Raw genomic sequence first — 23,540 nt, 5'->3', positions numbered from 1 at the left:
AAACATGCACTTTTTCAAATGTCCACCCAAAAGTGATATGTATTTTACCGAACAAAGAGTCATGTGGCCACACCTAATTAAAGAGGGCAGGGGGATAGAGTACAATAAAGCTATTTTCCAGAGGGTAAAAATGAGGGGTATTTGGTAACCAACACTAATGACAACACCAAGCCTCACACTTAATCTCCTCCTATACCAAGGAATTAGAGTCCCACATTGAAATACTTTTATTTGCCTTTAAAAAAACTTTTTATTGAATTTATTGGGGTGACATTGGTAATAAAATTATATAGGTTTCAGGTTTATAATTCTATAATACAGCACCTGTATATTGTACTGTGTGTTCAGCACCACCCCAAGTCAAGTCTCTTCTATCACCACTTATTCCCCCCTATACCATCTTCTACCTCCCCCACCCCCCTTTCCCTCTGGTAATCACCATATTGTTGTCTGTGTCTATGAGTTTTTTCTTTGCTAATCCCTTCACCTTTTTTACCCAGCCCCACAAACCCCCTCCACTCTCACAGCTGTCAGTCTGTTGACTATCTATGAGTGTATTTCTATTTTGCTTGTTAGTTTATTTTATTCATTAGATTCTACATAGGAGTGAAATCAGATGGTACTTGCTTTCTCTGACTGGCTCATTTCACTTAGCAAAATGCTCTCCAGGCCTATCCATGCTATTGCAAAGGTTTCCTTTTTTATGGCTGAGTCATACTCCATTGTGCAAATATAGTACAGCTTTTTTTATCCACTCATCTACCAATAGACACTTGCAAGGCTTCTAAAACTGGGCTATTTTAACTTTTCTTAGATCATGAGCCATTGATAGGCTTCTATTCAATTTTAATTAATATATACTCAGACATCTATTATTTTCCTATTTGGCTCATCTTTTTAGGGCTACACATGTCAATATCTCCTACTACCATTGTGGTTTTGTTAAATATCCCTTGCATTTCTTTTTCATGTTTGTACCACATCTATGTTTGTATGTGTGTTTTATCAAGTTGCTTCTCCTGTTTCTTTTCAAGTTTTTATCACATAATGGTTTATCATTATTATAGTTTTGCTTGTGGATTGCACCCTCATTGCAGATGGAGCAAGAATTAGTCCTGTGAAGACAGATAGGTGAAGGGGTACAACAGAGACAAAGAACATACCTGCATTCAAGCACATTGACTAGAAACAACTGGGCTAGAAAGCTCTACAGAAGCTGGGGCATGGTGTACCTTTCATGTCTGTCTTATTCCTGTGATAATTATGATGAAGAAAAAGAAAATTAAATGAAATAACTCTCAACAAAAAATGTTTTGAAAATGATGTGATGATTAAAGTCATCTTGAGTTAAAAGAAAGAGCATGTTTAATCAAAAATGACTTTAATCTTAGTTACAGAGTCACTGATATTGCAGGAATTAGTATTTGCATGGAGTTATTGCCCTAGAAGGACTGAGCTCTATGATTTGGTGAAAAGAACTCTCAACTGGCAACATGAAAATTCATGCCCCATTTCTGGTTTTTGTCATTAAGGTAGTACTATAGCTTTAAACAGCTCAGATAACCTTTGTCTTTCAGTTTCTTCATAAGTAAGATTGATATTTTTATAGTTTTCTTATTTAATGCATAAAGTTATGACATAATGGGTGTACAAAGGTCCCATAAAAATAAAATTAAAATTAGCATAAATAATCAAGATATTCTTGATCCCCATAATAAACAATCCGTAGGACATGTCATCAATATTCAAAGTAATAAAAATCTGACATTTAGTTTGGGCCTTTGGTAATGGAGAATATTCTATTAGATTTTTTTTTTTTTTTTTTTTTACAATAAACCAAGACTAGAATCACTTCCTTAATAAAAAAAGTAATATTTGAAGATCAATATTCTTAAAATTTAAACTAAAGAAAACTAGACCAAATTTTAAATATATATATGTACATATGATTTATATAAAATTGTCTCATCATTACTGGTTGCTTAGGCTTTTATTTAAAATCTTATCAAAATAATCAGGATGATCACTTTTGATTCTGGAATATGTCAATTTGTAAACTGTTGTAATTTTCCATTAATTATAAATGTTGACCCCTTGACCAATTAGAACATTTTCTATCAGTTAATTATTCTTCAAGAATCCCATTTACTTTTTCATTAATCAAAATAAATGCCATTAGTCATGAATTTTTCTGTGCCATTTAATAAAGGTTATGTTAATTTGAAAGTGAAATCACTTCTACATGTCCCTTTTGGAGTTCTTCATGATGCCCAATGGCTTGTCTAAATCTATGAGAGTCTTGGTAACCAAAAGTACAAAGAAATGTGGAGTCATGTAAACAAACCCTAAAAACTTGAAATCATCAGATTTCTCTTTAGATTCTAATGTACTGATAAAGGTTAGGCCAGTCTCCTGTTTTTTTTCTTTAAACAAAATATTTCATTCAATGTGTTTTTTTGGGTACTAAATATATACCAGGTATATAAACACTCTTGGACTTGCAGAGAAAAGGTAAGGCAGACAACATGTCTGACCACAAAGAACATGTGATCTTTCTTTTTAACTGAGACAAAACTTACATATAGTGAAATACTCAGGTAGTAAATGTACAATTGCATGAACATTGACAAATGTATTCCCCTGTATAACCAACAACCCAATCAAGGCAGAAATTATTTCCATCATCTCACAAAGTTTTCATATGTCTCCTTCCAATCAACCTCCACTCTTCAGATGGCCAACCACTGCCCTGATATCTAGTGACATAGACTAATTTGGCCTGTCTTAGAACTTCATAGAGATGGACTCCTACAGTCTGTATCCTTTTGTGTCTAGCATCTTTCGCTTTCACTTAGTATAATGTTCTCAAAATTTATTCATATTTTTTGCATCAGTAGTTCATTCTTTTTTATTACTCCAATGTATCTCACTATTTGTGATATCTGTTTTTGAACATCTGAGTTAGTTTTTTTTCCTGACTATAATTAATACTGGTGCTAAAAAATTCTTAAATGAATTTTGAGTATGTTTTTATTTTTCTTTGGTAAGTACCTAGGAGAGAATGGCTGAATTGCATGATAGGAGTATACTTCACTTTACAGGGAATTGTCAAAGAGATTTCCAATGTGGTTGTAACATTTTACACTTCAACAAGCTGATCGGTATCCTCAGCAACATTTGGTGCTGTAAGTGAAGTGGCATCTCATTGTGTTGTGGTTTTGAGTTACATTTATTTCCTTTGTCATGTGCTTATTAGCCATACCCATATCTACATTTGTAAAACATCTGTTCAAGTCTTATTTGCAACTTTTAAAATTGGGTAGTTGTGCTGTGATTGAGTTTTAGGAGTTTATAAAAATATGTTCTGAATGTAAATGCTTTGTTAAATATCTGTACTGCAAATATTTCTTCAGCTTTGGGCTTGCCTTTTATGTTTTCTTAATCCTGTTTTGTTTTGTAATGAAAAGGATTATTTAATTTTGGCAAAGTCTAGTTTATAATCTTTATTTTTATAGGTAGTTATCTTACTATGAGATTGTGAAGATATTCTCTCATATTTCCAAACAACTTTACAATACTAGCTTTTACATTTATATCTTTGGTACACTTTTAATAAGTTTTGTATTTAATGTGAGGTAGAGATCAATGTCCACACTTTCTCATTCATTCATTCATTCATTCATCTAGGCATTCTAGTACACTTAAAAATAAAAACTTTCCACATGAAACTGCTTTGAAGCCTTGTTGAAAATCAATTGACTTTATATTTTGAATCTATTTCTGACTCTATTTTCTTTCATTCATCTATTGGTCTATCCACATACCAATGCCAAGTGTCATGGTAACTTTACGGTGAGCTTTGAAATCAAGTGGGATAAACCCTTCATTTTCCCTTCTTTTTCCACATTGTTTTGGCTTTTCTAGGTCCTTTGTATTTCTATGTGTTTTAGAATTAATTTTCCAATTTCAATAACAATGCCTTCTGGGTTTTTGATTGAGATTGCAATGAACCTATACATAAATTTGGTAAGAATTGATATCTTAACTCTTAACAATACTAAGTCTTCCAATCTATGGACACACTGATCGGGTGAGACCTCCATCATCTTCCAGCCCTACACACACTTTCATATCTCAGTTAAGCAGTTAGTTCTGCAGCAGTTAGTTCCTTGGCCTTGTGGATTATCTCCCTGTGTCAGAACAGCCCAACCCTCAGCCAATAACTCACTGGAAACTCCCATGCAGGCTCTGGTTCATATTTTTTCCTTAGCTCCTTCCTCTCTGACGCCATGCTCCAGCATTTCCGTTCCCTTCAGCGAAACTGCATTCCAGTCCCAGACTTTTCAGCTCATCAAGACCATTCTGCTCTGCTTGAAAGCAGTTTGGAGTATATTCCTAGGAAGAAAGCCAAGGCAAATAAACATGGCACTGACCTTGTATTTTCCTTTTTCTCTATTGTCCAATGTGTGGAAAGAGTTGCTTCAGATTTTGTCCTATTTTATGATTGTTTATGATGAGAAGGCGAGACTGGTATCAGTTACATCATCATTATGGCAAGTAATAAGTATTGCAAATTTATAGTTTTAAGGAATCAGACAAATATTGAAAATGTAACTTCTGAGTTTCAAAAGGAAATACTGCGTGTGACATGTGTGTGTATGTGTGTGTGTGTGTGATAGAAAGAGGGAGAGGGAGAAGAGGAGAGAGAGAGAGAGAGAGAGAGAGAGAGAGAGAGAGATTTCTCATAGTTTAGAGGTTCAAAAAAGGCCTCTTGGCCCAATAATTTTAAGTACAGACCTGAAAATCAAAGTAGAGTCAGTAGATAAAGAGAGTGGGAGAGAGTTAAAGTCTTCTTATTTTAATTACAAAGCATAAAGGCTTTAATCAGATGCTATTGGCAGGGAATTATTGGACAAGACCCAAACATGTGTGAAAACACCATTATATTCCTTGAAATCCTTCTCTCTAGGGGCCCATCGTGTTCCCACTTGCTTGTGGATAAAGGACATGCCTAGGACTCCTAGGACTCCCAGTAACTAAAATATAAATAGGACTTCTCTTGATGGATACTTTCTGTCTCAAACCATTTTATGCCAAATTATCTAGATAATTCAGAATATCTTTTTTTGATGTTATTATTGCAGATAGTGGAATAAGAAAGTAATTTTAAACTAGAATTAACTAAGTGGCCTTTTATGTTTAAAATTTCTCAGACAAGTTCCATATTTAATTTGTTTGAGAAACGCAAGAATCTTATAACAATTTTTACCTCTATTGGAAAAGAGAAAACTTTAAAATATAATCATCAATTAAACCACATTCATCATCTATTTAAAAATTACAGTATTTTATTATCTAAATGAGAAATGAACTGGTTTATAATCTCTTTTTTGGATTGTCTACTGAAAGCTGGTCCAAGAGGAGTGGGGGAAAGCCCTTCTCCATCACCTTGGTTTGGGTTATGCCTTTCTGTAGTTCCCTAAGAATATAAAACATTTGTACATAATATACCTAGGGTTTACTTTTTTCCTATGTTTAGCAACATAGAAGATTAATGCGATTTTCCTGATATATCCACTCATCTACAGAGAATTTAAATCACATTAGGAATTCCCATTTTCAATTAAATTTTATTCCCTATGCCTTTCAACTACCAGGAAGGAAAGTATTAGGCAAAAGGAAAAGTTATTAGGCTAGAATGTAATCTCAGTGTGTTTCATTACTCCATAGTTTTTACTGTCTTTCCCTTCTTCGGTGCCTTAGAGACTGTAGTCAAGCTACATTTATGCTTGCAATCTTATGGTCTATTTTAGATGTGTAGTTAGACCAGCTTTTTAGAAAATTCTGTTCACTCTGCAGTCATATATATTTATAGTGCTTTGGAGAATAGCCCCTACTAAGGCATTAAACTTACAGAGTCCATTATACTCCAGCCCATGTCGTCTGATGTGCAGGTATGTACAAAAATATTTGGTCACTTTGGTTTGTTTTTGAACACGTACTCTTTGGTTGAAATGTCAGCAAACCTGTTCTCAAGTCAAAAGATAAAAAATAGGATTGATTTTCCCCCTATGTAAATCCATGTACACATTCATGAGAAATTTCAACGACATCCCCAAGTGTGGAAATTTAATAAGAAGCAAGTTTAGTTATTTTGATGATTTTAATGCAATTTTCAAACCTTAGTAAAGTCCTTTTTAATTTTTAAAACAAACCTTACATATTAGAATAGATTTAGATTTACAGAAATGTTGCAAAAGTAACAGAGTTCCCATATACCTCATACCCAGTTTCTCCTGTTGTCAACAGGTTGCATTACTGTGGTACACTTGTCATGATTAATGCACCAGTATCTATACATTATAATTAATCTTCATGGGCCTTCGTATCTTGTGTGTGTATATATATGTATATATTTATGCTCTTTTGTTTTCTGAAGGCAATACCATTAATGCCAGTCTCAGAATTTCGAGTTGCTTTTATTCCACTTCCTGGTTGACTCTCTTCTTACGATTCCTTTAAGTTTTTTTGTTTGATTTTCCCAAAACCACCACATTTTCCTCCCTGGTCACCTTTCACTGCCCCTACAGGCAAGCCTCTGCTATTTGGTGGTCTTCAGACAATAATTTCTCAACAGCAACTTGCATGACACACTCTTCCTCCTGAGCTTGAATTCCTTCATCTGAAAATACATATTTGAATTAGATGGTATCTCAAATTCCATGTAGGTCTAAAATTTCAGGATTCTGGTAACCTAGGGTGGCTCTGAGTATGAAGAGACCGTGCCATAGAAGCCCCTGCTTAGCTGCCAATTGAGAAAACAGGTCGCACCCAGAGGAAGCGATGGAGCCAGGGATGACTCCAGGTTTCTGACCACCAAGCCCACTCTCTGCCTCTTCACTGTACTGCCTTTTGCATGGAGTGTATTGATAAGATTTCATCGGCTGATCTCTACAGAATTTGATAAAACAAAGGACTTTATGTGAAAACTATTATGGAAGCTCTTAGAGAAGGTGATTTTTGTTACATCTTGAAAGCAGAGTAGAATTTTATTGAATGGAGGGGGTAGTTTTGAGTTACATCTTTGGGGCGGATTAGAACTTCAGAGGTATGTGCTTAGGAACAGAGGCATGAGACTCCCTGGGATGTTCAAGCAACAGCAGGTGTTTGTTTATAGAATGGGGAGCTGCTCTTTTCACTGAAGAGCAGCCTTTTTTTTTTTTTTTTTTTAAGCTACAGGCTCTAGGATTAATTACCCTCCCAATTCCTGGGGCCCTTAATCCATTCTATTAGATCAGCACCAATAGTTTAAGCTGGGAAAGTCATCTTCATGATCCTTAGTAATCTTACTAAGATTACCCTGAAAAGTGTCTCTAGTCTTCTCCAAGCAGATTGAAATGCATAATTTTCCACCCGAATAGAAAAGAAGAGCAACAAGGATTATTTAAAACAGTGACTAATTCCATTTCCCTCTCCAATTAGTCTGGGTTTAAGGAAATGGAGAGAGGGAAATGCTATGACTCCCAGAGAACTGGCGCTGTTTCAAGTGCTTTGAGAAATAGGAGAGGAACATGAAATGCATTTCAGGGATGAAATTAGCAGTTTGCCAATTGAAAGGGCAAGATTAATACACTTGAAATGGTTAGTTTACAATGCAATATTATGTAATTAATGGTTAAGTTGTGTGGCACTGCCTCCCTGCCTACCGTCAGGTCAATTCCTGATTAATCCTGGGTATCTTTTTAAATATGCTTTTGAGTCAGAATAAAAAACTTAGAAGTTGAAAATAATGCAAACTACTTTCTTTGTTTGGGAATTAGTGACTGGCTTCTGAATCATGGTATGCAATTTCCCTTTAGCATGGTCATTGTAGATACAAACTGTATAGAGTATGAGATGCCTCCAGACATGTTTTCTAAACAGGGGCTTACACCACTTGATGTTCTTGATTATTTGTGATAAAGAGGGACACTGATGGGCAGAGTATGGCACCTGATACATTGTGGCCATTTGGTAGCAACTCAATAAATACACATTGACTTGCATGCTTTCTAGTTGTGATGAAATATCTCATGGTTCCCTTAAAATCACAGAAGCAGAAAAGTGGTGGTGAGTCAGCAGAGCTTGCTGCACAGGCTAAGACAGTGCTTCCTTGAATCCCTAGTATCCAGGGCTGCTCTGAAGCCCGGCACTTGTGCCTGCTAAGGCTGCTTTTCCCATCTCCCAGCATGAGCATGCCAGCCTCTACACCCTCTTTTTTCACATCTCACCAGTTCCCTTTTTCCCCACCCTCATCTTTCCAGCTCTGTCTGTGGAGGTTCCTGTAGTCCTATTTATCGTTTCCTTCTTGGCACATTTTCTCAGTGGAATGCTCATCTGCCCTTGAACCAAAGTTAGCGTCTGTCTGTGTTCCCGTGCCCCGTGCGGAGTGTCCCCCTCCTTAGAATTCCCTTTGCTCCTGGTCCATGTGGTCAACTCAGCTCAGGTCTTGCCTCCTGGGCTCCTCAAAGGAGTGCAGGCCCATGGCTCTGCCGTCCACTCCCCCACCGTGGGAAGCTGGTTTCTTCGCTGGACTGTTAGCTCCATAAACAAGGAATCACATCTTGTTTGCTGATGAAGTTTTCTCTGAAAGTTTTCACGTTTAAGTTTAGAAAGCAGAAATGCATGTAAAGAAAATACAAACAACTACCTATTCCCCACTTCAGAGAACGGATTCTTTTTAATTTTATAAAGTTTCTCCCTGTTGGTTTCCTTTACCAAGTGTATAGAAGTAACATTTCATTTCTACATTAGTAAAATACATATAATTTTATATTCTCTTATCTTGGCTAAGCATTATATCATCAGCAGTTCTTCATAGCATTAAAAAGCTTTCAAATATATAATATTTCTTTCCATATCTTATTTAACCATTCCAAACTTTTTTGCAAATTTTTTCATATATATAAAATTTGGTAAATGTTATACACACACACACACTCCACATATCTTAGGATGCATTCTTTAAAGTAGCATTACTGGCTCAAAAGTACATAACTCAGAATATATTATTAAAAATATTTAAGATTCTTAGCTATACTTTGCCAAATTGACTTCTGGAAGTTAACACCAAGTCATACTTTTATCTTTATCGTATGAAAATATCAATAGCAGTGGCCACTTATTAGTATTAATGACTATTTTTTAAATCTTTCCTAATATGTTTGAAAAAATTTGGTATTGGACTTTTAAAATGTGATTTCATGAATAATAAGCTAAAAGTTTGTCAGATAGTTTTAATTGTATATATATCTGCCTCTGTAAATTATCTATGCTTATTTTTTTTTAATCATTTGCTCATTGGGGTCTTGGTAATGAACTCTTTCAAAATTTAAATATGTAAACATTTATTATTGGCATTTTTAAAAGTTTATGTCTTTTTAATGTAGTTTTTTAAAATCAAATGTATTCCTTCAGTTATAATTATTTTACTTCTTTTATATATCTATATCAAATACTTTATTTAGATAAAATAAATACATAATTATATATGAGATTTTTATGGTTTAATTATTTATATTTAATGAGAATTATTTTTAGAGAATTCTTAGCAATTTGTTTCCATTTAACCTAATGTTTAATAGCATATTTTAGAAGCCCATTTTTTAACCAATGTTTGGTATTTTGCTATTATATATTTATCAAATTTAAGTACCTCTTTATATAAATTCTTCATATGCTTACTATTTTACCTATTATACATATTTACATATACACATATACAAACATATTTATACCTGTATGCACAGCTATATCAAGTGTAACTATAAATATTGAGATACTTATGAAATGTATAGCACTGTATATAATATGTAGCTATTGTATACTAATGTGCTTGTTATATATTTATATATTCACAATTGTATGTGAATATGTGTGTGTGTGTGTGTTTTCTGGGTTATCCACTTAATTTTGATCTATTGGTCTATTTTTTCATATTAACAGATTGTTTTAATTGTTGTAGTTTTAAAATATCTGGTGAGAAAAAGCCCTTCTTTATTCTTCTTTTCCAGTTTCATAGCAATTGCCTCTCTATATATAAACTTGGAGAAGTTACATTATCTCATCTCTGCAACTTACTCTTTACCACCAGTCTCCTTTCAATTCTTTTGCAATTCTATGCATTTTACACATTACTTTGAACAAACTGAAATACTCATAATATTCACTTTTGTCTTTGGGAATATGACCCCTGTCTCCAATTCTTCATATTTTCTTAATGTATTTTTTAAAAGTTTTACAGTTCACAAAGGTCTAATTCTATTTTGAGGATGCTAATAGATTTTTTTTCCTATTTTATTTTCTAATTGATTATTTATGACATAAAAAAATTATTTGACTATTTATATTGTAGGCAATCTGATTTCTGGATTTTTTTTTTTATTAACTCATAGTTTCTGCAGCTGATTTTTGTTTATTATGAAAAATTACAAACCTATAGAAAATTTTACATAATTTATATAATAATAAATATTCTCTGTAAGGAACAAAAGTACATATACACATACTTTTACATTATTAATTATTTCTTAAATGTGCTATTAATGTTATTTTTGATTTATTTATTGAAGTATGCTTAATACCTCCTTAAACATCTAGTAGAGAAAAAATAGGTACATTAGGATAAATGGTGAGGATGAGTTTTAATACTTTTACACTGTGAAGTCCCTCGAACATCCTGTCTACGTCATCTACCATTGTTTAAATACATCTGTATAAATTTTTAAATGTTTTAACACAATTTAACAGACTAATATGGTGAAGGCCCAGAGGGGGAGGTGCAAGGTGGAGGGGATCAATGGGGGAGAAAGGGGACATTTGTAATACTTTCAACAATAAAGATAACTTTAAAAAAAAAAGTCACAAAATTTCTTCCTACCCAACCAGGCTTAGTCTTTTCAATCCAGGCTCTGGAAAGCTGACTCCCAACTGATTGGTGTGGGCTGGCAATTAAAAATCATTTGCCCTCCGTTTGTTAAGGGGTATCTTATGGATCTGTGAGAGGGTACCAAGGAAATAAAAGATGACTTTGAAAAAAAAACAAACAAGCAACTGCTAAGTTTCAGTTCTTCTTAATAGTGGCCATATTTCCTGTTTCCCTGAGTAACACTGTAGTCCTTATGTGAACTGCAGTTTCTTCTATTTTTTTTTTTTAAGTTGACTCAAGTGCACCTGTTCTATTGGCCTTTTTAACTATAAAAGAAATATCTTTCATAAACACTTTCCATTGCCAGTACTGTAGGAAATGCAAATGCACCACATGGCATCTTTTTGCAATTACTTGGTGATTAAAAAAAAACCAACACAACGGCTTTATTATTATTTCTCCAATAGCTATTTCCTAAGACAAGACATGCCTCTTTACTTACCATTGTGAGAATAATTCTCCATTGAGCGCTCGGCCACTAGAAGAACTAAAGTCAACATTTAAATTTCCTGTCTCCTTCCATTGAAGGAGAACGGATACCATTGTATCACACATATTCCATCATTTCTATAGGCTATGAATTAGTCCACACATGAAATATTATAGAATGGCATCTGGAATTATTGTGACAGCATGAATCTCTATCCATTTTTTTTATAAAAGGAACTAAATATATAATAACTATTAAGTCAGCTTCCTTGTTGGTTTGACTTGTGTTAATAAACATTTAGGATAATTCAGATCTAACTTTGAGATTAAGTGAGTTGCTTTCAATTGGTGGAAACTGAGAAATGTCAAATTAAAAGATTTATTTTATGGGTTGGTCCATCAAGATGGACTTATAACCATATGATCCTCCTATATGCCACCACCACCACCCCCCAAAAAAGAGAGAAAAATCACTAGTTACACTGAAAATACGTTCTGTGGGATGAATGAGTGAAAGTGAGGGACGGAAGTCCAAGTCCTTTGACCCTTGAGCACTTTGTAAACACAAAGTGTTTGTATTCCCACAAAAATGTTTGCTTTTCACTGAGCAAAGACTATCTTTTTGGCAACCGATTAAGTAACATAACTTCACCTCCCTTTGTGTAAAAACAACTAAAAGTTTATTTACAATGTATGATTTTGCCTAAATATTATGTTTACTATTACAATGAAGACAATGAAAAATACACAAAAAGCCTATCACTTTGCTGTTTCTCATATATATTTTTTTATTTTGGTTGGTGAACAGTCTAGTCTTGCTCCTTAATATGGTACTTTTTGTCATTTCATCCTATTTAATAACTTTGCTTTGACTCAACTGGAGAAATTTAAAGAGATTTCTACAAGTTATTAATGGGAACAGAATGTCAAAACCACTAACAGGAGAGCATGTTTTAAATGTTTTATTTCTATCTGTCACACCTCTACTTTTTCACAGGTTTCTATTTTGTTAAAAAAAAAATTATACTATGGTCTGAAATTTGACATTCAGGTTACTAGGCGGTAAGAATTTTTGAGACAACAGTTTAAATAGTCTGTTAGCTAATATTAGTTTTATTCTTTAGCCAAATGCCATTGGTACATTTAGAACTATTTATTTCCCTTCAGCACTATGGAAGTTGAAGATTATAGGCTCTGGCAGCCACATTTTGTGATAAATCTGAGTAAATTTACATAACATTTCATAACTTCCTAATGGAGGAAGGAAGTTTACAAAGGAATTAGAGGTCCTTAGAAAAAAAGGAGCTACACAGTGCAAATGATGGCATAAATAAGGTTTTTGGAATAATCACATTTGGGGAAGATTTAATTGAACTTTGGGGAGAGAGTCAGTTCAGAGGATGGAAGAACTGTGGGATTTAGCACTTCATGGGTACTCAGCTCAGAAGTAAAATTTTAAAAATCCAAAGTAACAAAGGCATGATGGTTGTCTTTACACTCCCTGTTCTTCATGACACCTAGAGAGCATGTAGATATCCAATGCACTAGCACAGAGTGAAGGGACCTGTACATCTCTACATAACCAAAACTCAGACTTAGTGATGCCAGCACTGTGTCAAAAATTCAAAGTCATGAAATCCATGGTGACTCGTGACAAAGCAGGATATCTGGACATGGCTCATCTGGAACTGTAGGTATTCTGGGATCCTTTCTTCCACATCTGCACTTGACCCCTGACCTCAACCTCATTCCTGAGCTTGACATCAGCCCTGATCCTCACCCCAGACATTCACTCCTGGATCCTAAGTTTCCTCACTCTCCTTTAACTTTGCACTTTCCTTTACTCTTACTCACCCTGAAATGTACTTCCTCCCTGTGCTTCATCCAGAGTTGGGAGAAGCAGCTGTCAAGGGTAGGTGTCTGGCTCAGCAACAAGTTGAACGGTACATTTTTCTTTTTTTTCTTTTTTTAATATATCTTTATTGATTTCAGAGAGAGGAAAGGAGAGGGAGAGAGAGAGAGAAACATCAATGATGAGAGGGTCATTGATCAAGCCTGAAACTGGGCATGTGCCCTGACCGGGAATCGAACCCTGATCTGGATCCTAGGTCAACACTCAACCGCTGAGCCACGCCCAGCTGGGCATGGTACATTTTTCTTGATTAAAAAAAATAACAACATGAAAGGGCAACGGTTGCTTTTTAAGCCTTATATGGACCAGATACGAATCCAAATGCCCCTCCTATTAAGAGATCTGGTATCAAAATTCCACCCATCCTTTTTAGATATATTATCTGGGCCAATGGGTTGGCCTTGGAAGCTGAGTAATCAATGTACCATGGATTCTGATTGGTTGCAGCCAAATGATCTTAGCCAACATCCAGGGGGTCCCTGGGGCTTTGTGCAATTGCCACTGCTAGTTTGACTCGGAAGAGACCCCGTTCTAAATTCATCCAGCACTCTCTGCTCAAATGTGGCACATTTAGAATTTGTCCATATGACTGATACAAAGCCAACACTATTCTAAGACTGAGTAGACAATCTTTCCATAAATAGATCATATTTTTTCCTTAATATTTTGATGTTGATACTGTAGGATTATAAATCACATAAGCTGAAAAAAATCAAAGTGATCATTTGACTTACAATTTTTTCATTTTTTGAGTCAATATACTTGAGGTCTAATGACATACATGAGGCATGCACAAAAGACTTCTGACATTATTTCGTGCCTCTTGTCACCATTTCCCCTCATTGTGTATTAGGCAGATGCCTAACAGTTGGTGGATTTGTCAAAGTTAACATTGTTAAAAAGATGCTGGCCTACAAAATGACAAATGAAGAGTCAATTTCTCTGGGCTCATAATTTTATCCCCTGTGAAATCTGGTCATTTTATTCATTTCTTAGGTTATCTTCTTTATTGTGGGTTTTGAAATAATGCCCCACATCACATGATGAGTTATTAAAAAACAATTTCCTGATAAACCTCTAATGATCTGTCTGAATTAGATGGTGAAGGGAGAGCAGAGGAGTGAAGAGAGGCCGGTGGGGAGTGTCTGCAGAACAGGACGGAAACCCACCTGGACTGGCCCTGGCAACTTTCTCAAGTGTGGCTGAATTCCCCACCATTTTCCTTTCCCCTCTCTCCTCCCTGGGAGTTTTTAGCATTAGCTATTTGCAGAAGGGCCTATATCCTCCACCAGCCCTGCTGTGGATTCTTGGAACTGTCCTTTAAGTGCAGCCGTCACCACACACTGCCTCTCATCAAACATAAGGGTCAGGGCAGCTCTGGAGAGACAGTGTATGGTCTCTATGACAGCAACCAACATGCTCCCAAACGCTCCTGCTCTAAGTGACCAGGCTTCTGGAAACGCACATTCCCCTAAAATATTCTACTGAAGTGTCACAACATTTCATATTCACAAACCTATATTCATATATAAGTAAGTGAATAAGGAGTTTTTTTCCCCTTAATCTGAATGTTGCGTGTTGATAGGCAAAGGGATAGGTTTTTACTAGACAGAATGTGTCTTTTCTTAGGAAAATAAGTGGTATGATCTCTTGGCAATGATTTATCCCATTCCAATATACATATAACTCTTTAAAATATGATGACAATTAAGTTCTTAATAATCCACCCAGAGAGCCTTTTAAGACATTAAAGTTGGAAAGGCTTACAAGAAAATATTGATATATTTAATAAGGATATAAACCATTTTGGGGAGATGTATGCCATCAGTAAAACTTAAGATGCAATATAAAAATGAAAACTAGTTGCAGCATACACGATCAGAAAGTGTTAATGACTTTCAATGAATATTTTAATCAGAAGAAAAACAACTTCAGTTCATCCTTCAGGGCAGGGTGCTCATGGTTGGCTCTCCCTCCCTGGGAGTAAACGTGGGAAGGAAGAGAAAGGAGGAAAGAAGCAGTCACTGCTCATTCTCAGTAACTGGCTCTCACGGAAAACTAAGTTATGCTCTGTAACTGAAATTTGTAAAGATTTTCAGACTGGATTGATTAGGTAAATGACCTTACCAGTTTCTGTGTAGCTCAGCTCTGTTCCACACTACAACAGAAAACGGATCCCAAAAAATAAGAAAGAAGGAGCAGATAGCCCTTGTTACTCGTGCATAAGTCGCGGGAGACATTCCCACGGTCTCAAGAGTGCAGTGAATCTGTTCCTACCAGTAGAGAGAAAGGTCGTGGAGAGGGAAACCCTGCCCCACACGACGAAGAGCGATTCGTCGGCACGTCTGAGAACGGAAGCCAGAATAACAGTTCTCGTGTTAGAAAGTCATCATCACAACTGAACAGACCTCCACCACACCTACGTTTTCAGCTTGGCCCACCTTTTCTGTCTTTCCCCTTTAGAAGAAGGCAGAAGCAGATCTCTGTTCATAATGGGGACCGATGGAAAAGTCCATGCGTCCTTCAGCTCCCTGCTCAGCCACACCTACTGTGTCCTGTAGGAGAAAGCGCTGGGAAATATGTATTATTAAGAGGGTACGCTTTCCAAAATAGAATAATAATAAAAGTAAAACTGCATTTAAGCCTAAAAGCTATAGTTTGTACATAAGGTGAACTTTAGCAGTTAGTTAAACCAGTATGGAATTATTGAGAGAGCATTCGTCTTTAGTTTACGTTTAAACTTCCAGAAGAAAAATAACCTTAAAATAGTCCCAAACATTTGGAGCACTTCTGAATTAGGAGGCTTTGAAGCACGAAGATAAATTGATTCCAGGATGATTCCAAAAAGGCACCCAGCGAGTTATAAAGCTGCTGAGTACATACAACTGTCAAATGTTTAGTCTATGTGCACAACACATTTTCTAGGCCCAGGATGATGGAGATTTTATTGCAAATGGGTAAGATGGTTTAAGTTAGGGTAAGGCTGTCATTTTGATATACTCATGAGGCTTAATGTCTCTAATCTTTGAAAAATCCTTAAAATGCAAATGTCAAACATACCTAATTGGTTCTGAAGTTTTAGTTCATTGTAAAGGGTTTCAAAAGAGTAAATATTTCGTAATTACCCAGTGTCCTGTACTAACCATGTGAATCAGTTGTGTGTAAGCATATGTTCTTAGCATTATATAGCTTTATTAAACAACTTGAAAGTTTCAACAGCATAATGCGTTGTCTTATATAGAAATTTATCGGTATGAATTTTGAGGTATCTCTTTTTAACTTAAGAATTTGATTTTGGTTGAAGGAAAGAAAAGTTGTACAATAAACTATTCTTTTTATTTACTTTTATTGTTGAAAGTATTAGTTCTTCAAATAGTTTAGTAGCAATGTTATTTTGAAGTCTCATTTTATTGAGATAGTGATAGGTACTATAATCTGTATCCAGAAATTTAAAATGAACTTGGTGCTCTACCATGTAAAATCTTGGGCCATGCCTGAGTTCCAAAGGAGCTATTCATGTTTAATTGCATTCTGGGACCACGTGTGGGTTTCTGCTTATTTACAAATCTCCTCTCTCCACCTCCCATGGTGGTGGTTTTTTTGTTTTTTTTTTATCAATCCTCCATTTATCCAATTAATTGTTTCAGGGCTCAGTGCCCTCTTTCCTACAGAGAAAACAGAACAGCTTGTGTACTTCCTACAGTTCTTTACAAGATTTCATTTCTTGATGGTTGCGTGGTAGCTCATTAAGCTGCTCTCATGGAAGGGTATGTGATGCTTAAGAGAAGGTGAGGAGGCGTCATTGAAAGAAAAAGTGAATTTGCATAGATCTCATGAGCATATGTAGCTCTGATCATCAGCTATATTGAACAGAAAGGGGGAGAAGTCTTCCTTTCTCTATATCAGCCCCATCCTTTCCTTTTTGGAAGAATAAGCTTTATAAGTCTGCTTGGATGGTGCAGTAAAACAACAAGGGCTCAAAGCCAGATAGGTCTGAACTGTGACTCAGATCTCGGCATTGTTGCACTTGGTCACTATGGCTTTGGGTGAGCTGCTTCAATTCTCTATGCTACAGTTTTCTTAACTATAAAATGTAGATGAAAGTTCCTAACTTATAAACTTATATGGAATATAGAACAATATAAATAATTTTAATAGCACATCTCATAGTTAAAATTCAATAAATAGTAGCAATTATTATTGTTATTATTCTACTCAATGGTTTGGAAAACAGTCTGGTTACCTGTTTGCACACATACCAACAGCTAATGTAACCCTGAGGCAATGAAAACCTTAGTTACCTTTCAAGAATGACCCAGTTTCATTGGCTCAAGTACAGAATGTGAGAATACATCTCTTCAACAGTCTTATCTCAATCTTATCTTTTACTTCTTGTGCAAAAATGCTAGTCACCATGTTATCAAAATCTGTTTTATGGAGACAAAAAGCCAAACAACCACAATCCAAAGAAAAAGCACAGAACTCAAACACCCATAGAATTTTTTTATTTTTAAATTTTTTTCTAAATATCCATATGTACTCAGAGAACCCAATATACACTCTATTTGCTGGTGTCCTATTAGCCTTCCCACTAGCACTTGGTTCTGTCTGCTGCTGCTTTTAATATGGGAATGTGCCTTCTCTAAAAAGAAAGATTACTTCATGTTTTCTAAGGTGCCCACTCGAAATTAATGCCTATGTGGACTTTCTCCAAATATAATCTGAAGAAAAGAAGGTGTAGAGGAAAAAACCCCAAAAAACAACAAAAAACAAACAAGAAAAAGTGAACATTAGACTGGAGTGTTTAGTGTCCATCACAAGTATTTTAGAATTTGTCCACATTCATCATTCTCTAAAACCCCTCTCCCAACATCACCCATACCCGTCAACCTACTATGGGCTGTGATCCCACTCTGAACATTCTCCAATATAACTTAAAGTTTGTGGATCAAGGATATATGCCTACAGATTCTGTTGTTCTGAGAGTTGCTGCTGCCAAGCATGCTCAAACATTGTCTTCTTCAGAGAAATCTTCAACCCAAATTCAACAATACATCATATATTTGGAAATTCTTTAGATTTTTGGATTTTGATGCTGCTATTCCAGAGTTCCCTATATCTCTGCTGTCTCTTGGCAGAAAACAATTCTTAGTCCTTTCTTTATGCCTCAAATTAAATTTCTTGTGCAAGGCCAGGTTATAGGGGATGAGCAAGGTAGAGGAGTTGTAGTGATTTTTTATTGTATCATCTTGGAAAGAAACTCATAGACTTTGGTCAAACCTTGTTATGTGGCCCCAAGCTAACTACACACAAAGGGAAAACACAGAGGAGCACGTGAATATTTAGTGAGCATTAACTCTTTGCCAGAGTATTTATGCATACACTTAAATATGCATACACATTTGTGTGAGTGCTCATTTATGCATAGGCACAAAAATGCACGAAATACTCTGAAAGCTTTACAATCTATCATTAACCAGTAACCGTGAGGAAGTAAGTGGGATTGGGTGATTGGTGAATGGGGATTTTTATGATTTATTTAATCTATATCTGTATTATAATTTTTCAGCATATTTCATGTATTTTTCAAGCATATTTCATGTATTTTTTTAATTTTCATGTTTTAAAGAGTAGTACTCACTTACCTTTTCCAATTCTTCACCTTCTACTTACTTACTAACATCCTGAAAAACAACTTCTGTCCCACCACTCCATAGAAACAGCACTTTCAAATCTCGTCCTCGACTTACTAATTGTTAAATTCAGCACCTCCACTTGATTTTTGATTATACTTGACCTCCTGGAGCATTTGACACTATTAAGCGTACGGTCCCTCTTTGAGACTCTTGCCTTGGATGACATTACACTCTCCTGCTTCCCTTCCTACTTTTCTGATTATTCTTCATTCTCTTTAATTATATCTTCTTTCTTGTTGGTTTTTTTAATTGAAAGCATCTGCACAAATTCCCTTCAGCCATACTCTCCTCCTGAGCAATTTTAACAATACTTGGAGATTCAATGTTTACACTTTTAAGCGGAAGACTCAGAAACATGCGTTCTAGGTACTCTAATCATTTTCTGCACTGAATTTTTAATTATATGCCAGAGAGCTTCATATCAATGTACAATGGGTAAGTCAAATATTGATCACATAACGCCCTCCTTACAACTTTCTCAACAGCTTAAGTTCTACAGCTCACTTAAATCATCTCCCAGGGGTGAGCTCACATGATCTTCAGTTAAATGAGGTTGAAATGTAATTCCCCAAATTTCCCAGCTATATCCTTGGGAAGTGATTAAAACTCTCAAAACTTAGATTCATCATCTAAAAGGGAAGTATCAGTAATAAAATGTCCTCTAATATTTGTTGTGAGGAAACCTATATATCATATGTATAGAAAACTCAGCAAGGTGTAAAATATTTTTTATTATAATCTACTAAACACTAAGACTAGAAACCTTGTGCAAGAATTTATATCTTTCTCTTCTCATGACTACTCTCCCCGCAACACTCAGTCGAAAGGTTGTCAGGGCCTAACAATCACTGTGCTAAGCTGTCTTCTATCACTTTCTTCCTTCAAGGGCTCCTTTGTTCTAAGTTGGGTGAAGATAACACCCCTTATGGTCTTCTTGCTTCATGTCTCAGTAGCATTTATTGGCTCCTATTGTCATCAGAAAAATTTCCAAATCCATTAACACTTTAGTCAAGGACTTCTACAATCAGGGCCCAACCTCTCCATCCAGCCTGATTCCTCACTGTCATCTCTACACTCTAATAATTTTAAACAACATGTTTCCTCTTTAAAATCTTCTATGCCTTTACTCACATCTGTCCCTTTGTCTAAGCACCTCTTCCTTGCTCCTTTATGTATCGAAACCCTTTTTGAAAGTTCATCTCAAAAGCTTCCCCACCATTAGACATGTTCTGGTGATCTCTCATTCCATAAAGAACTTTCTATCTCCTCATTTTGACTTTGACAGTCATTGGGTTTTACGGCCTTATGTCATGCCTTCTTATATCCATTCACTTTTTCATTTATTTAACCAGTCCTTTCAGAGGGGACCACTCTGTTGGGCACTGTAAAGTACTCTGATGACACAAAAATGATCAGTCTGTGCACACTCTCTTTCTCACCCTATTTAAGTTTCTTGAAGGCACTTCTGATTTTTTCATCTGTCCCTCTTCCTGCAATCCAGCTCATTCTTTTCATAGAGTAGCTGGTTATCAAATGCTCATTGATCAAACAGACTGGCATTTACAACTCTTTCTGCAGAGACCATATCTAGAAAATAAAATGTTGCCTCAAAGATACTCCCTTCAGAAGACTAGCTTACTGATTTGTCATCCAGTTCTCTTTGAATGACAAAAGAACAAACTAGGTCTCTTTTTCTCAGGGAGTCCTAACCCTTCCTCTTTGATTCTGTTTCTGCCACACCTATGAGAACATGGTGACTGGAAAAATGCCTACAGTCAAATATCTTCATGAAATTATATTTGGAATTTTCAAGGTACTCCAACACATATTGCCCTGGATATATATGCTTACTGAGCCTTTGTGGAAATCCTTAAAAACCATTTGGGACCTCCAGGAAAGATAACAGGCTTATGTGCCCAGCCCTAGACAAAGTTAGCTCTGACTTTTGAAATCTGGATGGCTACAGTCTTGCCTTAAACTCCACTAAATCTTTTTAAGGAGTGTGAGAAAAGGAAATGAGGGAGTGGAAGGGAGTGATGTTAGTAAAGTCAGAGAGCGAGTGTGTAGAGGAGGCAGGGGGCAAGTGGAGAGCTTAGGATCCTTGTTCTAACTCAGCAGAGCCCAAAGAGGAAGGAGGTTTAGTGGCAATTTGTGTTTCACAGCCTGTAAATCATGTCTACGCTCCACCAGGTCAAGATGTTTTTCTGGATTTCTTTCAGTATCATATTGCACCTCAGACTCACCTTGTTCATGCAAAATGGTAGAAGGGTGTTATTTTCTTTCTGTTCATACACACATGCAAATGTAAAAAGTCTCCAAAATTATTTTTTTAAAGTATCCTACACAGAAATTTAAAAATTGTCTTGTATTCATATTCTTGTTCTGTTTCTGAACCTTTCAAATATGGACTTCCCTATACTATAATAATTCATAACCTTGTAACTTTATAAGAAAAAATGAGCAGGTGCCTTTAAGAAATAATGATAACCAAAAAAAAAAAAGAAAGAAATAATGATAACCTTTCTTTTTCAGAGTCAAGTGCTGATATTTTTAAAGGGGCAGATAAAATTATTTAACTCTGGATTTTGGGGTCTATGATTCAACTAATTGGTTATGTGAATTTTTTATAGTTATATTCTCATATATATGATATAAATAAAAGGGCTTTTTAAAAATTAACAACAGAGAAATAACTATGTATATATAATCTCCAGAGGAAGGGCACAACTATTTAACTGCAAAAACAAATGCACATATAAAAGTATTTCTAGGGGACAATGTTTTAACCTTGGAGCCAGATTATCAGAGTTTCCAAATCTGGAAATGGATACTAGTTTTTACTTTTATAGGAAAAATATCTTAAATATAAGATTTAATAATAAGGAGAAATCAGATTAATTTTTGGCAAGTGCATGTAGTTATTTTAGAATTTACCATTTTCCTAGTTACTTTAAATCTATTAAAATTAATGGATCAGAATTATTTTTAAACAACTTTGATGGTTTTGTGCAAATATCTTGCCTAGATAACCTAAAACAAGAGGACCAGCTTAGAAAGTAGGGAGGAAAGAAGCAAGGAAGGGAGGAAGGGAGCAGGGGGAGAAAAGAAAAGAGAGAGAAAAAGAGAGAATGTTATTAAGGAATCGAGGAGTAATGAGAGGACTCTTGTAAAAACATTGCAGTAGCTCCTGGGGTAATATATTACTGAATATAGATCAATGGTTTGACCTGTAAATTACCGAGTATTTGAACTAAGTTAATATAAAGTCTGGCAAATGGCATTTGATTACCAAATGGTTAGGTGTCTGATATTGAAATTAGTTTCTTAAAACAGTTGTTTAAAATGACAGTAGTTAACATTTAGTAAGTGCTTATCATATGCCAAGCCTTGTTTTAAGTTGTTTAGGAGCATTACCTTCTTTGAATAAATCACTGAAGTACCCTATGTGGTGAGTATTACTCTTATCCCCATTTCGTGGATGAGAAAAACCAAGGCTCTGGGAAATTAGGTAACTTGCCCAGGTTCCTATGGTTAGGAAATGGTAGCCATTGCTGTTTAAACCAGGTGTTCTGACTCCCAAGCCCACATCCTTAACCATTGCCTTTGGACACGTGAAAAAGCACTTTCTATTCAGAAATGGTCGCTAACTGTCATTTAGGTTTGGAAGACCACGGTTGTAACCCTTTCCTTCAGCGGTGATTCAAGAGAAGCCTGGGGTAGACACAGCCAAATATTCTCAAACAAAGACCATCTTACTTTTCCAGCCTTTCCTCTAAAATCTTTTAAATCACCATCTCGGTAAGCCCATGTCAGCAGACTGCCTGGCAAAGCGTTGTTAAGTTGTAATTGTGGGCAAAAGCTTTGTGCTCAGGGAGATGAAGCCTCCCTGCTGTTACTTCTCTCTCTGCCACACCTCCCAGCTACGCGCTGCAGTTCGGCTGCATCCCTACCAACGTATCCATTCGAGTTGCAAACATATCAGCATTTACTCCCAGAAAGTAAAACATCGGTGACCTTGAGGAACTGTGTTTAGAAGCTGCCGTGGTGCTCCCTTCTGGTCTAAGTGAAATTACTTTGGCTTCCAAACGTGACTGAGCTCGGTGAAAAGTGGCACAGGCATCCAAATGGTCTTTTAATATTTTTGCTGTGAAAAGACGCCCCTTAGCAAGGCTTCCTTTATGTTCACTCCTAATGCTGGAAACGTTTTGCAGATTTTATGGAATTCCCCACTGAGAAAAATAAAATGCTGCCTTTAGACAGCCCACATTTTAATGATTGAATAGGTACTCAGCACATTGTAGTTGCTCAATAAAGGCTTGTTGAAAGGAATTAAGCTTTATCGTTGGCTTGATTCCAAGAAAAACATCTGTTAGGATGAGGCAAGTTCAAAGTCAGGTGCTCCCTGTGTGGCATATTTAGGCCAGGTGTTGAGTAAAGGGACTTTAAACTGAAACGTTAAAAAGAAGAAAGGGAAGCATTTAAAGCTTGATCAGGGCGATCCCTTATTTTTTTTTAAATCACAATTGCCAGTTTTCTA

Source organism: Miniopterus natalensis, chromosome 8 (assembly GCF_054644295.1).
Source record: "Miniopterus natalensis isolate mMinNat1 chromosome 8, mMinNat1.hap1, whole genome shotgun sequence".
In the NCBI taxonomy this organism is placed as follows: domain Eukaryota; kingdom Metazoa; phylum Chordata; class Mammalia; order Chiroptera; family Miniopteridae; genus Miniopterus; species Miniopterus natalensis.
Note: the sequence above shows the minus strand (reverse complement) of the source record.